This window comes from Rhipicephalus microplus, chromosome 10 (assembly GCF_043290135.1).
Source record: "Rhipicephalus microplus isolate Deutch F79 chromosome 10, USDA_Rmic, whole genome shotgun sequence".
Lineage (NCBI taxonomy): Eukaryota > Metazoa > Arthropoda > Arachnida > Ixodida > Ixodidae > Rhipicephalus > Rhipicephalus microplus.
Window position 1 is genome coordinate 30,915,307 of NC_134709.1, and position 15,805 is coordinate 30,931,111.

The following is a 15,805-nucleotide window of genomic DNA, read 5'->3' on the forward strand; positions in this document are numbered from 1 at the left end:
TATGTGTGATACAGGCGATGATCTGATACCGTTTTCCGTCACTTTTTGCCACTGTTCCTTTACGTCACGTTCTTGTAATATAAATTACGATTACAGTTGGGGGTCTTACATCCCTTAACCATGGTATGACTATGAGAGACGCGGTAGCGGAGGCCACCGGAAACTTACACCATGCATGGTGCACTTGAACGTGTACCTGTATATCTATATACACACACGGACATCAAGCATTTTTACCTGCATCGAAAACAATGCCACCCTGGCAGGTATTCGATCCCATGACCCCTTTTTTTCATACATTGTTTTGAAGTGTTTTTTTTTTTAATGTCCGCTTTGATATCGCAAGATTTTTTCGTTTGGATTTTCGGTGACCACATAGGGAGTGGCCGTTTGTGAATGAGCATATTGGAAGCGGGAATACCACTAACCAAAGCGCAATGAAGGTGTAATGGGATCGCGTAGAACAAAACAAGCAAGTAAGGTATATAGATAAAAACGTAGGACTTACTCTGAAGATGTCATGCTTTGGCCTCAAATAACACAAACACGAAGTAAAAGAACACACAACGACAAGCACAAGCCGCTTGTGCTTGTCGTTATGTGTTTCTTTACTTTGTGTTATCTGCAGCCGAAGCATGTCATTAAGCAAACACCAACTAGGCCAACAATGAGTATTGTTACTTTGAAAACGTTAGGACCTAACCGAAGTCAGCCTATATAAGCCCAAACTACACACCCCTGAATGGCGCAGACTGACTCTTTTACGGATCAGGGTTTTGGTGCCATCACGCTGGGCTGTTAACCTGGCCATTTTTATCTCGAACAGCTAAACGAACAGCCCTACGGTGGGCATATACACGTGGAAATTATTGTGTTTGTGTATTCGCACGTTTCTTGACCTTATCAGTTCACGTCACGAGATATAAAAATATAAGAGCATTCGTTTAACAGCCCGAGGTGGCGGCAGCCATATTTATGGCGTAAAACAGTCCATTTGGTCATTCCAGCGACGCAGGCGGCGCCATGTATAACCGTGCTCCGAAACTGTGTCACGGCGATAAAACTGCGTCAGAGGTCGGTCGGTCCCTCAGTAGTCACGAACCAATGAACGCGTCTTCACGCTCTGCGACGCTGACGTAAACGCTCGCGACATCGTCGTCTCGACCGCCATTTTGACGCACCGCTGCGCCTCCTATAGCCGCTGGAATGGTCGAACTGCGTCGGAGGTCGGTCCCTCAGTAGTCACGAACCAATGAACGCGTCTTCACGCTCTGCGACGCTGACGTAAACGCTCGCGACATCGTCGTCTCGACCGCCATTTTGACGCACCGCTGCGCCTCCTATAGCCGCTGGAATGGTCGAACTGCGTCGGAGGTCGGTCCCTCAGTAGTCACGAACCAATGAACGCGTCTTCACGCTCTGCGACGCTGACGTAAACGCTCGCGACATCGTCGTCTCGACCGCCATTTTGACGCACCGCTGCGCCTCCTATAGCCGCTGGAATGGTCGAACTGCGTCGGAGGTCGGTCCCTCAGTAGTCACGAACCAATGAACGCGTCTTCACGCTCTGCGACGCTGACGTAAACGCTCGCGACATCGTCGTCTCGACCGCCATTTTGACGCACCGCTGCGCCTCCTATAGCCGCTGGAATGGTCGAACTGCGTCGGAGGTCGGTCCCTCAGTAGTCACGAACCAATGAACGCGTCTTCACGCTCTGCGACGCTGACGTAAACGCTCGCGACATCGTCGTCTCGACCGCCATTTTGACGCACCGCTGCGCCTCCTATAGCCGCTGGAATGGTCGAACTGCGTCGGAGGTCGGTCCCTCAGTAGTCACGAACCAATGAACGCGTCTTCACGCTCTGCGACGCTGACGTAAACGCTCGCGACATCGTCGTCTCGACCGCCATTTCGACGCACCGCTGCGCCTCCTATAGTCGCTGGAATGGTCGAATAGCGCGATTTGAAGGTAAGCGCGAGAGCATAGACTAGGCTAGATGACAATGCGAGGAGAGGGCGACATCAGGCAAGCTTCTGTCGCGCGGCAGTACAGAAGACGGACACACCATGAAATAACAGAGATACATGCTTCCGTCGTAACAGTGTGCTCGACGACTGATTGATTAATTGATATGTGGGATTCGACGTCTCGAAACCACCATAAGATTATGAGAGACGCCATAGAACGCGGCATCTTTCGTACTGGGACGTTTGGCATGCGCGTGCTCACGTGTTCTGTATACATTTGGTCACGGTTGTATGCACGTGTACCCTAAATTAACGCATTTCATCCCCCGAGCATGGCTGCATCTTCTTCATCCCCAACTCTTTCAAAAGTTATCGAACACTCTTAAAAAAAAAGTTAGTAAAAAGTTAAGAACTACAAGCGAATAAGTAGTAATTAACTGCAGCGCCTACTAACTTTTGGGACAGTTACTAACCTTTCGCTACCTGTTCACGACCTACCTTAGTTCACAGTTACTAGCTGCAACCATTAACTTTCTTGGCATGCTACAGCATTTTCGGTACTCAGCCACTGACTGTCTAATGTTAAATAGTATGTAATACATATTGTAATAATTTTAAAGATTAATCGTCTCGGTGAATCATCAATAACGGGAAAATGACGCAGATGGTATCTACGGATCAAGAAAAAAAAAGTTTGTTTTAAATTACGCAACCGAGATATGTAAGAATCATTCTGCTAATGTAAAACAGAGAAGTGGAAGTTAATGAACAGTAAGCAATCACTACACATGTTTCAATAGACAATCACAACAAAATTAAGACAGGCGGATCAAAATTAACAAGACGGTCAAAATTAATCAGGAGTCCCTCACTATATACGGCGTGTCTCACAAAAATATCGTGGTTTTCTCACGTACGTACGACCCCCGAAATAATTATTGCCCTTTAACCACCAATATATTAGTACTGTGAAACGTTAAAATGCAGAATGTGTTAATGAAGATAGTTATAGCGCGAGAACAAAACGACGACACAGAGACAAGAAGGACACGAAAGACACGAGCGCTATGTCTTTCGTGTCCTTGTCTCTGTGTCGTCGTTTTGTTCTCGCGCTATAACTATCGTCATGCCATACCAACTAGCCCAAGCTGCCACACTTCTGTGTTAATGAGCTTGGTAACTTGTTTCAGCTGCTGCATACAATTCTTTCTTGTGGCTCTTTTATAATTAATTGATATGGTACCATATTTTATAAGTATACGGCCGATTAATGGTCTTCTGCTACGTCCCCAAACACACGTAACGCCGTAGAATAGTATACTGCTCTATAGGCTCAATTTCTTTGTAAATTCATCCTGAAAGTGCTCACCCGTGCCAGACTTGCGTTTTAAAAGTAGGGGCTATGTATACTCAGGTAGTCGCTGACTGTATTGTAGCGTAGTGAACTTGTTAGATCTATCTATTCTTCGCGTTCATGACACACCACGCAAGATTACGCAACGTTGTTTAGTAATAAGACATTAAGTGACCAGCACAAAACACGCAGAAGTAATGTGGCAAAATGAACGCGGTATTATCAGTTACTACTTTTTCTTCTTAAAGCCACCTTTAGTTTGTAACTGCTAATATAGTAACTGTTACTAAATGCTTGTTCTAATGGCAAAGGCAGTAACTGTTACAACCCTCGCCGTTACCAACTCCACTTACTAGCACAATTGTTACATATGTGACAAACCATTACTACCGCAAAGTTAGCAAGGTACTGCTTTTTTTTTTCTAAAGTGAACACCCACTGGTTCGACAGAGGGTCTCCTGCAACGCTGACAACACGGTTGACTGCCGTGCAGTTCAACTCACGAAAAAATCACTCGGCGCATGAAATCCCGCAACACAATTTCCATTCGGCTTTGTGCATAATGTGTTCTCGTATTTTCGGTAAAATTGGCGCATGTAAGCCTGCCTCGCCTTCAACAGTGCCACCCGGCTTCGCAACAAATTGTGCAGCAAGCCCGATTGCCTTCTGAATTCATAACCCGCCACCAGTGAATTACGTTAGGCCTTAACGGCAGAAGCTCAGCGAAAGTAACCATATAGTGTTCGACTTACAGTTTCCGCAAAGATGTTCCGATGCCGGATATTTCACCAGCAGCGGTGAAGAACACCAGGAATGCTTCGCGTAGTTCTGCTGCGTGCATTTTTTTTAAGCACCCATAACGTATAGTGCAGTGCACGCACGAATCGTTCGCTCAATCGCTTACTATATCATCGCGTCGCGACAACGTTCATTCAAACGCCTCCAAACCTGTGCCATCGTCTCGTGAAACGTTCTCGCCATTCGGCCACGAAACCTGTGCGGTGCCTGGGCAGCAACGACTTCGCCACCGGCAACCACGCATATCTCCGAAATCGCGATAACATTTTTTTTTTTCGCGTAGAGAAGGAGGAGAAGGAAATGGAGCGGCAGGTTGGTTCGTTTGCTGCTTCGTCAACTCGACAATACGTCACTCTGAGGAAACAAAAGCCACCACCGTTTCGCCGTGTACACGGAGCCGAGGTGTTTAGCGCGTCATCACTATCATAATCATCGCCCTATCTTATGTAATACACACCCGTCTGCAAAATAAGTCGGGACGTGCGATCGACGACCGCAATCCGACAAAACCGATTCGCCGCGCCATCTGACGTGGTGAGTGCGCATGCGCGTCCTTTCATTTTCGCATCCATATCTTTTTACTCGCTTGCAGCGGACTACCGTAGCCTCCGAGACGGCGAACCACGCCGCGCGCCCACAATCTCGGAGGCCACGGAACTACGTGATTACATGCAGCATTTCGTGCTATAGGCGTCGCTTTCTTTCATTAATCCGTGACGCACTAAACTCGACGGAGGCACGGGTGGCGGTTAAATGTATGCGGTTCGCTTCACAGACAACGCAGGGCAGTGTTTAACGATCGCCCCGCGACGGTGGTCTAGTGACTAAGGTACTCGGCTGCTGACCCGCAGGTCGCGGATTCGAATCCCGGCTGTGGCGGCTGCATTTCCGATGGAGGCGGAAATGTTGTAGGCCCGTGTACTCAGATTTGGGTGCACGTTAAAGAACCCCAGGTGGTCAAAATTTCCGGAGCCCTCCACGACGGCGTCTTTCATAATCAAATGGTGGTTTTGGGACGTTAAACTCCACATATCAATCAATCAGTGTTTAACGCGCTATAGCGTTAAAAGCCTCTTTCGCAGAAACTCCAGTGTCGGTGCCTACGTAAGCGTCATTGGTTTAAGGGCGCGAAAAATCAGCGTGGTCCGCGAGCGAGAACACCAGGTAAATGTATTTAAATGACAAATAAAGATTGTATACGTTCTCGTGGGGATCGAAACAAGGTGTTCTGCGTGTCGTGAAGGTTTTCAATGTTACGCGGACAAGCATTCTTTTCCTCAGGACACGTGCAAAGAAGAGAAGGGCTGATGTGCGCGGCACCGGTTCGCCCCTGAGGCAAAAAATGCTATCTCTTTAATCAGGAAATAGCAAGTCGCGTGCACTTCCCCGTCACCATGCCCCCCGTCGAATTGAGCGCTTCAAGGATTGAAATAAATAAAAGCGGCGGTCAAAGTTTCGGGAACCTTCGACACCATAGTCGAAGGCTCCAGAAACTTTGACTACCTGTTCTACTTCTAAATCGTAGTGCTAGCCCAAAAACAAGTTTTATTGTTCCTGGACATAGTCAGAATTTTAACCAGGACCTGATTGAAAGTGCAAAACTGTATTTGGTGAATAAACTCAACACAAAAACACAACACAAGGTCCCAGCAGGTTTATCAAGAATATAGTGATTCGCAGCGAATAAACTTTTTTTCTGTATCTCTCACACTGCACGGAACTACCAACGTTCAGGGGACGTGCTTCACACCCAGCGACGCTTCTGCATGGGCAGGTTTTTGTTTCGTCTCCCTCTCCGTAACGGGGAAATAAAAGAAACCTGGATTTGTTGTTGGGAACACAACGGCTTCGGTGTGGAAGCCGAGCGTGACTCACACGCACGTACGAATGAAAATGCGCGTGGCCACGAAATCGATGCCTGGAGCCCGGAACCCATAACCAGACTGATTTATTGATTGATTTGTGGGGTTTAACGTCCCAAAACCACCATATGATTATGAGAGACGCCGTAGGGGAGTGCTTCGAAAATTTAGACCACCTGGGGTTCTTTAACGTGCACCCAAATCTGAGCACACGGGCCTACAACATTTCCGCCTCCATCGGAAATGCAGCCGCCACAGCCGGGATTTGATCCCGCGACCTGCGGGTCAGCAGCCGAGTACCTTAGCCACTAGACCACCATGGCGGGGCCCCCATAACCAGACTCTAAACTGAGTTCATCGAACAACAAAGAAAAAAAAAAACAGGTTTATAATATGCCATGCAGCATTTCAACTATACGCGCGTGGAATCAACTACATATTTAGATAAACTTGAGATTTTGTGCACCAAAACGACGCGATAAGTTTGCCTTCTCGCTAGCACTTGCACATATGTGAGACTAGAAGGAAAAGTTGAAGTTCTGTGACTGATAATCCTAGTACATGTTTGTGTGCTTACGCTTTCCGAATATTTGGGGATAAGAAATGACGGAGCGCATACTATACGAAAGTCAATTAAGCTGGCTGGCGCTCAACACAATCGTAATTGTTTGGGTCTTCCATCCATAAAACACAAAATCATGAGGAACGCTTTTGTGATGAGTTCCGAAAAGTTTCACCACATAGGCTTCTCTGACGTATACCTAAATCTACGCACACGGGTCTCCGGCATTTTGTCTCCATCGATCTGCAGCTGCCGCGGCCAGGAGTCGATTCAGCGACCTTTGGGTCATAATGTGAATTCAGCGCAACCACACACGAACCGGCAAAGAAGGCACTGAAAACCCGGCGCTGAACTCACAAATTAATATTTTATTCCGAAAACGACACTCGTAAGAACAACTACCGTAAGCTTCCCGCATGCGCAAACTGGCCTTCGAGTCATCAGTCTAGTACCACGACCACTATTGATTGATTGATGTGTGGATTTAAACGTCCCAAAACCACCATATCATTATGAGAGACGCCGTAGTGGAGGGCTCCGGAAATTTAGACCACCTGGGGTTCTTTAACGTGCACCCAAATCTGAGTACACGGGCCTACAACATTTCCGCCTCCATCGGAAATGCAGCCGGGATTCGAAACCGCGACCTGCGGGTCACCAGCCGAGTACCTTAGCCACTAGACCATTGTGGCGGGGCAGCACGACCACTATACACCCGCGGAGAAAAGTATATACCCAGCAGCGACGAACGTTTAATGACGTATACTACACGGTACAATTCAGGGCTCAAGTGCTCCTCATTCGCAAAGCTGGAACTGGCAAAGCTTCAATGAAATAAAAATCGTGAAATAAATAGATATAGGAGAAGCGCCACCTTCTCTTTTTTCAAAACGCCCTTTAAAACTTATGAAGACTTTCTTCCAGAAAAAAAAAGGAGAAAAAAATCAGTGACTCACATGGTGATTAAAACGCGAGCGGCTGTTTCGAAGGGCGTACCCCTAATTTGAAAGTCGCGTCCTTCGCAGTGATTTGCGGCGAAACGCAGCCCACATCGCGTGTCAGATCCAATCTTTCTTCCAGTTTCGAGCCGAGTCAGAAATCACATCGAAAAACTATATGCTCGTTTGCATTCGAGCGCCGTTTCAACACAACGAGTAACCCAGGCAGACGTGGTCGAGTGAACTTGCGACATTGACGTAAACCCCCCCAGCCACAGGGCAAACGATGAATACGGCTTGACAAAGAAATTAATATTTAGCCTGTTCTTCGGCATTTACAGGCGAAAAAAGAAACAGAAAATGTGACTTAGAAATGAGGACGTGAGGGTATACGTTATTCTTATTTGTTATTGATTTTACTTCACACAGACAGACAGACAGACAGACAGACAGACAGACAGACAGACAGACAGACAGACAGACAGACAGACAGACAGACAGACAGACAGACAGACAGACAGACAGACAGACAGACAGACAGACAGACAGACAGACAGACAGACAGACAGACAGACAGACAGACAGACAGACAGACAGACAGACAGACAGACAGACAGACAGACAGACAGACAGACAGACAGACAGACAGACAGACAGACAGATAGATAGATAGATAGATAGATAGATAGATAGATAGATAGATAGATAGATAGATAGATAGATAGATAGATAGATAGATAGATAGATAGATAGATAGATAGATAGATAGATAGATAGATAGATAGATAGATAGATAGATAGATAGATAGATAGATAGATAGGTTACCTTGGCATATCCCGATTGGCTGCCCTGGATATCGTAATCCGATCGCCAAGATGGTAATCGGATTACGAGACGGGCCTACAGCCGCCTTAAGAGTTGGAAGCACGGAGCAGTTGGAAGTAAGAAAATATCGATATAATTACGGTAAAAACGCAACCCGCTTACCCTGGAGACTTTCTTTCAGTCACGCACTCACTGCGATGGTAGGCTAGCGGTGAATTAGAATTTTTAAAAAAAGTCCGCCATGTTTCCAGGGAGTAATTTTTCTTTTCCACATCTAACACGTGCAACAGCCAGCGGTGTCGTTGAGCGCGTCGACAAGTATACGCAACGTCAGTTCGCGATCTTCGTTAACTTGGTTTACAAAAATCACGATCGACTTGTGTAACCAGTTTTATTATTTTCTGTAACGTGAAAGTCTGGGAAGCTTGCAAAAAAAAATTGTGAGGTTTGCGAGCAGACAATCACGTCTAATGTACCAAGCCTTACCTACCTCCACACTTGCAATTTTTCTCTTTCCATCGGACGTTTGAATCAGTGAGTATGACAAATACAAAAAACACGTCACAAAAAATAAATTAAAGCGTGAATTACAACACACGAGCGTAGAGACAAAATGAAGCAGTGACTAGTTCGTGGCGTGCTCCTAGCGTTAAGACTTCGCAATTGGATTCCCGACACGACGGTCGAATGGCGTGTCGGGCTTTCGTGCCTTTCCCGTACCTTCTCTTACTCCAGGAAACAAAAAAAAAAAAAAAGAAGGAGCAAGTTTTCTATCGTTCCAGTCACCCTCCTATCATTTCGGTTCTGTGTGCGAACAACTACGCTTCGGCGCGCACAGTATTACAGAGACAACATAGGATAAGCGGCATGTCTTCCCAGGGAAGGTGCGATAAGATACTTGAATTTTTTTTACGAATCGAATTCAGGCGTAGACTCTTGCGCACAGTTTAGCAACAGGTTCCGCTTATTGTAACCGTAAGACCCCGACAACGCAACTATTCCTTCGAATTTGGAATTCCTTCCATAGCCACAACTCGTGGTCAGTAGAATGCCTCTGAATCGACTGTAGTCATCACTATACTGGGATGTCACGGGTCGTGCGCGATAAGAAAGTTGATCAAGCGAGAGGAATCTTTACGTCGTGAGGGCGCTGCTGCTATACCGTACAATAGGATCGCGAAAGGTTTGACCAAGAGAATTGCCCAAGTCTTGTTCAGCGTTACAGCGCGTGTCGTTCGAGAGTAAGCGAAACGACCGCCACGTATACTCAAAACGTGTCCAGTTTTCAGCTACGGGTCGGGCATAATCAATATGTACATGGCAACATACCGCTGTTCTTGAAGACTTAAATTTAGAATTTCTTGTGCGTTCGCCTAAGACGTCTCGAAGATGAAAGTCGTCTTCGTTTCGTTTGCAGCAGGCGCATTATTCCTCGGTGGTCGAAGGAAGTGGAGCCCCCCGGCTACCACACTGGCTACGCCCTTAATTCATTGTATTCTCCCTATACGAAAGTATGCAGCTCTAAATTGGAGGTAAACCAGGAAATTCGGGGACGTTGTTAAAAATCGCAAAGTGGGCGATAAAATGGGGAGGGGGGAGGCGGTAGACAGTAAGGCTACGCCTTACTGAATTCGGTGTGCTTTACAGAGCAAAAGAGGACAGACGCAATTTTTAACGACCTTAACCGGAAAAAATGATGCACATGACATGTAAAGCGAAGGACCCATGTGGTATATTAGTTACAGAATGGACGTGTGGTAGGGAATGAAAGCTCAGTAGAAGGCGGCAGAATTGGTGCTATATGTGGGCGTACGGGGAGGGGTGTAATGTATGCCCTATACATTGAGCAAACGGGAGGAAGAGGGGGGGGGGGCGGCTGCAGCGAACCTCCGCCTCCTCCCCCTGAAGGGGATCTCTGCGCACGCTTATGGGTGTGATAAATTCTGAGTAAACTTCACACTAAAAACAGTGTGAAGAAAAAATTTAAGATGTACTTCCTTACTTGTAAGGAGCCTCAATTGTATTATTTATTATAAATATTTCTTTTGTGTCGTTCGTGCTTTTGCATATTAGATGAAAATTGCTCAATTTCTTTCTTTTTAAATGTATTTCTCTATGGTACTTAGTAATTATGTCAGAAATTTCTCCTTGTTGCATTTATATATATATATTGTAAGCACATTCCAAGCATTTGATCGTTCTCACTTGCACATACCCATCATCATCGTTCTCACTTGCTCATACCCATCATCATCGTCCTCTCTCTTGGTGTGGTTCTGAGCCGAGCCAGACATCGCAGAATAAACGCTTCTGCTCGCCCTGCCTGCTCGCCGTACCTAGTCTGCCTGCGTCTTTCAGAGTGGTGGAAGTGCCGGGGTAAGATCCCGACGTCCTCCTACGTTCATTTCCCACCTGGAGCTCCGATCTGGTCGCCGATTGCACCCAGCCACCCACACAGGTATGCAGACATCGGACCTAACGCCTAGCCCTAACGCTACAGCCCCTACGCCGGCGGCTGCCCGCTCTTCATCTACTGTCACCAGCCCTCAGCGCGAACCGCCCGTGTTCGCGGGTCTTCGCGGTGACGACGTCGAGGAATGGCTTGACCTTTACAACCGTGTGGGTTCAGCCAATCGATGGACCGAAGCAGAGAAACTGAGCTACCTTCCTTTCTATTTGACCAGCGTAGCCAAAACCTGGTATTTTAATCACGAAACTGACTTCGTTGATTGGTCGACCTTTGCCAACAAACTGCGACAAATATTCGGATGCTCATCGGGTCGTTCCGAAGCCGCGAAACAGAAGCTGGCTGTGCGTCTACAACTGGCACATGAGTCGTACACTTCGTATATCGAGGATGTTTTGGCCCTCTGTCGCCGTGCGAATAAAGACATGACGGAAGATGAGCGCGTTCGCCACATCCTTAAAGGAATCGGCCCAATCGCATTCAACGCCTTGGCTGTTGGCAATCCCGCTACGGTTAACGACGTCATTTCGACATGCCAACGCCTTGACCAGTTGCAGTCCCTTCGGCTTCAACAAGACAGTGATCCACGCCTGATGCCTCCCTCTGAATTAAAAACCCTTATCCGCACAATTATCCGGGAAGAACTTCGAGACCTTGAACAGCAGCGGTCCACTGTCGCCTCCGCTCCGTCTCCACCATTCGACCTGCGGAATCTTGTTAAGCAGGAGTTAGCGGCAATGGCGACACCGACATCCCCGGTCGCTCCGCCAGCACGCCCGATGCCCACATACGCCGATGTGACGCCCAGGTCGACACCGGCAGCACCGGTTGTTCAAACGGTAATGCCCACATATGCGGAGATCGCTGCGATTCCGCCTGCTCCCGGGGCATCTAGCTCTACGGATACTGCTAGTAGCCATTTGGCTGCTATGCGAGGTGGGATGACTGCTGCACCCTTGTATCCTCAGTGGCGTCAATCCCGTCCTGTTTGCTTTTACTGCGGTATACGAGGCCACATTTCTCGTTACTGCCGTCGCCGCCAGCAAGAGGAACGACGAGGCTATGCTGAGTTCGAACGAGACCGGTTCCGAAGACCAGATCTTTATGCTCCAGACACCTACCCGTCCGCGCAGTACCGGTCTCCGTCTCCTCCAGTGTCCCCTCGTCAACATCAGGAATACCGCTCCTCCAGACGACGCTCTCCATCGCCCTATCGCCGCTCCGCATCGCCACTTCGTCCAATCATCTCCCGTCCTGTTGACCAATCTTCGGAAAACTAAGGATTGCAGTTTTTGGAGGGAAAACTGCGTCCCGTCGACCAACAAAAATACCTCCTGTTCGCCCAGCTAATATGTTGTCAGTGACTATTGAAGGTATTCCTGTGCAAGCTCTCGTTGACACCGGTGCAACCACTTCTGTTTTGCGTAGTGACTTGTGCTCGCGCCTCCGTAAAGTCAGAACGCCCTATGTGGGACCTGTGTTGCGTGGGGCAAATAACGTGCTGATTCAACCTGACGGACAGTGTACGGCTCGTGTTTCTATTGATGGTATACGTCACCACATCGAGATGATTGTGTTGCCCACGTGCATTCATGAACTTATCCTTGGTTGGGACTTTCTGCATTCCGCTTCCGCTGTTATATCCTTTAAAGAGAACGTCATTCACATAACGGATACAACGGATGCGCCCATTCCAGTTTCATCACCCTCGATCTCCAACTTGGTCATTGTTGAAGACTGCGTCCTGCACCCTGGTCACGAACACGTGATAGCTGTCGCATCTACCCAAGTAACCGACGGTGATGCACTTGTGGCTCCTTCGTTTCGCTGCACCTCCCGTGGAATTCTCGTCGCCTCTTGCCTCCTCCGGTTTTCCTCTGGCCGCGCTTTTCTGCCCGTTTCTAACACAACTGCAGAATCTGTGCTGCTGCCCAAGGGAATGACAGTGGCAAAGATTGACTTCTCTCCATTGACCTCCATCGCGACACTCTGCCCGTCTTCGTCACCAGTACCAGCTCCAGGTTCACGTTCTTTCCCTTTTCGACCTGTCATTGGTTCAGACCTCACACCAAAACAGTCTGAAGCACTATTGGCCCTTTTGGCTAAGCACAAAGCCTGCTTTGATAGCTGTACCACAACACTGAGTCAGACTTCCGCGGCTGTACATCGCATTGAAACCGACGGTTCTCGTGTGATACGCCGTCGCCCATATCGGGTTTCGCAATCAGAGAGAGAAATAATTGAAAAAGAAGTGAACGAGATGCTATCGCGAAATATAATACGACCTTCTTCGAGTTCCTGGGCATCTCCAGTCGTTTTAGTTAAAAAGAAGGATGGCTCTGTTCGTTTTTGCATTGACTACCGCGCGTTAAATAAGATCACACGCAAGGACGTATATCCTATGCCTAGAATTGATGACGCTTTAGACACACTGCAAGGGGCGAACTATTTTTCGAGCCTTGACTTACGATCAGGTTACTGGCAAATCCCCATGAACGAGGCTGACAAAGAAAAAACTGCATTTGCCACACCGGACGGCCTTTATGAATTTAATGTAATGCCATTCGGCTTGTGCAACGCTCCAGCCACGTTTGAGCGAATGATTGATACTGTTCTTCGTGGCCTAAAATGGAAGACCTGCCTCTGTTACTTAGATGATATCGTTGTTTTTTCAAGTACCTTTGCCCAACATCTTCAACGATTAGACGAGGTGCTACAATGTCTCTCCAAGGCTGGCCTTCAGATAAATACAAAGAAGTGTACATTTGCCAGCAAAAGCATCAAAGTCCTCGGTCACGTCGTTTCCAAAGACGGAATCCAACCAGATCCCGAGAAGATCGCAGCTGTGCTACAGTTCCCTCGACCGTCCAACCAAAAGACGTTGCGCAGCTTTCTTGGTCTCGCGTCCTATTTTCGTCGCTTTATACGCAACTTTGCTACCTTAGCGGCTCCGCTAAATAAGTTATTGGCCACTGGTGCTCCTTTCTCATGGTCCAACGACTGCGAATCTGCATTTGAAATTTTGAAAGAACGCCTGACTTCCGGACCAGTGCTGCGCCACTTCGATGAGAGAGCGCCTACCATACTCCATACTGACGCAAGCGCACAAGGCATTGGAGCAGTCCTTCTGCAGCGTGATTCCACCTCTAAAGAGCAGGTTGTGGCCTACGCTAGCCGGACTCTGTCAACAGCTGAGCGGAATTACACCATCACGGAGCAGGAGTGCTTGGCTATCGTATGGTCGATACAGAAATTCCGCCCGTATCTCTACGGTCGGCACTTCACCATCATCACCGACCACCACGCACTCTGTTGGCTTTCATCAATGAAGAATATGTCAGGACGTCTTGCGCGCTGGATACTGCGCTTACAAGAGTACGACTTTACAGTTACGTACAAGTCTGGCAAATGTCATCATGATGCCGACGCGCTGTCCCGGTGCCCACTTTCGCTCTCTCGTGACAATACGTCCACCGCATCGCGTTCGAATGACTCTGACACCCAGCTTGCCTCACAACACGTATCGCTCGCATCGCTGGATCCAATGCAGCTATCTTCGAACTCCGATTTACGTTCACTTCAGCTGGCAGATTCCTACTGTCGGTCTTTCATTGATCGCCTTCGCGGTGTCACTAAACCACCCAACAGCCGCTTGCGACGCCAGCTTCGACAATTTCGCCTTCAGGACGGTGTGCTTAAGCGCTACATTTACCATCCCACCGGTAACAAGTGGGTGCCAGTTCTTCCCCGCTGCCTTCGTCTTCGAGTTTTGGAAGCATTCCACGATGATATTGCTGCCGGTCATCTAGGCTTCCACAAGACCTACGATCGCATCAAGACGCGCTGCTTCTGGCCTGGCTTGTCCACAACGGTGGCCAAATACGTGGGCTCGTGCGCGTTGTGTCAGCACCGCAAGCGATCCACATCCCCGCCTGCTGGTTTCCTTCAGCCTCTTCCCTGTCCCACCACACCATTCGAATTTGTCGGAATAGACTTGTATGGTCCTTTGCCGTTGACACCTTCCGGTCACCGTTGGATCGTCACTGCAGTCGACCATCAAACAAGATACGCCGAGACTTCACCTCTTCATTCTGCTACCGCCACAGAAATCGCCAATTTTTTCTTGAACTCCATCGTCTTGCGCCACGGAGCCCCTCGCGTCCTTTTGAGTGACCGTGGCAAAGCCTTCCTTTCCAAGGTCCTGGATGAAGTCCTGCAGGCGTGCAATACAGTGCATAAAACCACTTCTACATACCATCCGCAAACGAATGGCCTTACCGAGCGCTTCCACCGAACACTCTCTGACATGATATCGATGTACTTGCATCCTGACCACAAAAATTGGGATAACATTTTACCGTTTGTCACCTTCGCATACAATACTGCGGTACAACGATCAACTGGCTACAGCCCGTTTTTTCTCGTGTACGGCCGATCTGCCTCCTCGGTCTTCGACACGGCATTTTTCTTTGCACCGGCTCCAAGCAGTACCTCGCTCCCAGAAGAGTTCGCAGCCCGAGTCACACAATGCCGTGAAATTGCTCGCAAAAACACGGAAGCAACCCAAAAGGAGAGAAAACATCGCTGTGATAAAAAACGACGCGACGTGGCCTTTAATGCTGGCGATAAGGTTTTACTATGGACCCCGGTTCGAGCGTCGGGCCTTTGCGAGAAATTTCTTCACCGGTATGTTGGCCCATACACCGTTGTACGACAGACATCTCCAGTTAACTACCTCGTCACCCCGCTTCAGTCTGTCACTGACCGCCGTCTGCGCAGCACGGAAATAGTTCACGTCTCACGCATGAAGCCTTTTGTTACTCGTTCGGCCGATCTCTGACTGGCGGCCAGGTTGGCCGCTTCGCAGAGGGGGGGGGAAATTGTAAGCACATTCCAAGCATTTGATCGTTCTCACTTGCACATACCCATCATCATCGTTCTCACTTGCTCATACCCATCATCATCGTCCTCTCTCTTGGTGTGGTTCTGAGCCGAGCCAGACATCGCAGAATAAACGCTTCTGCTCGCC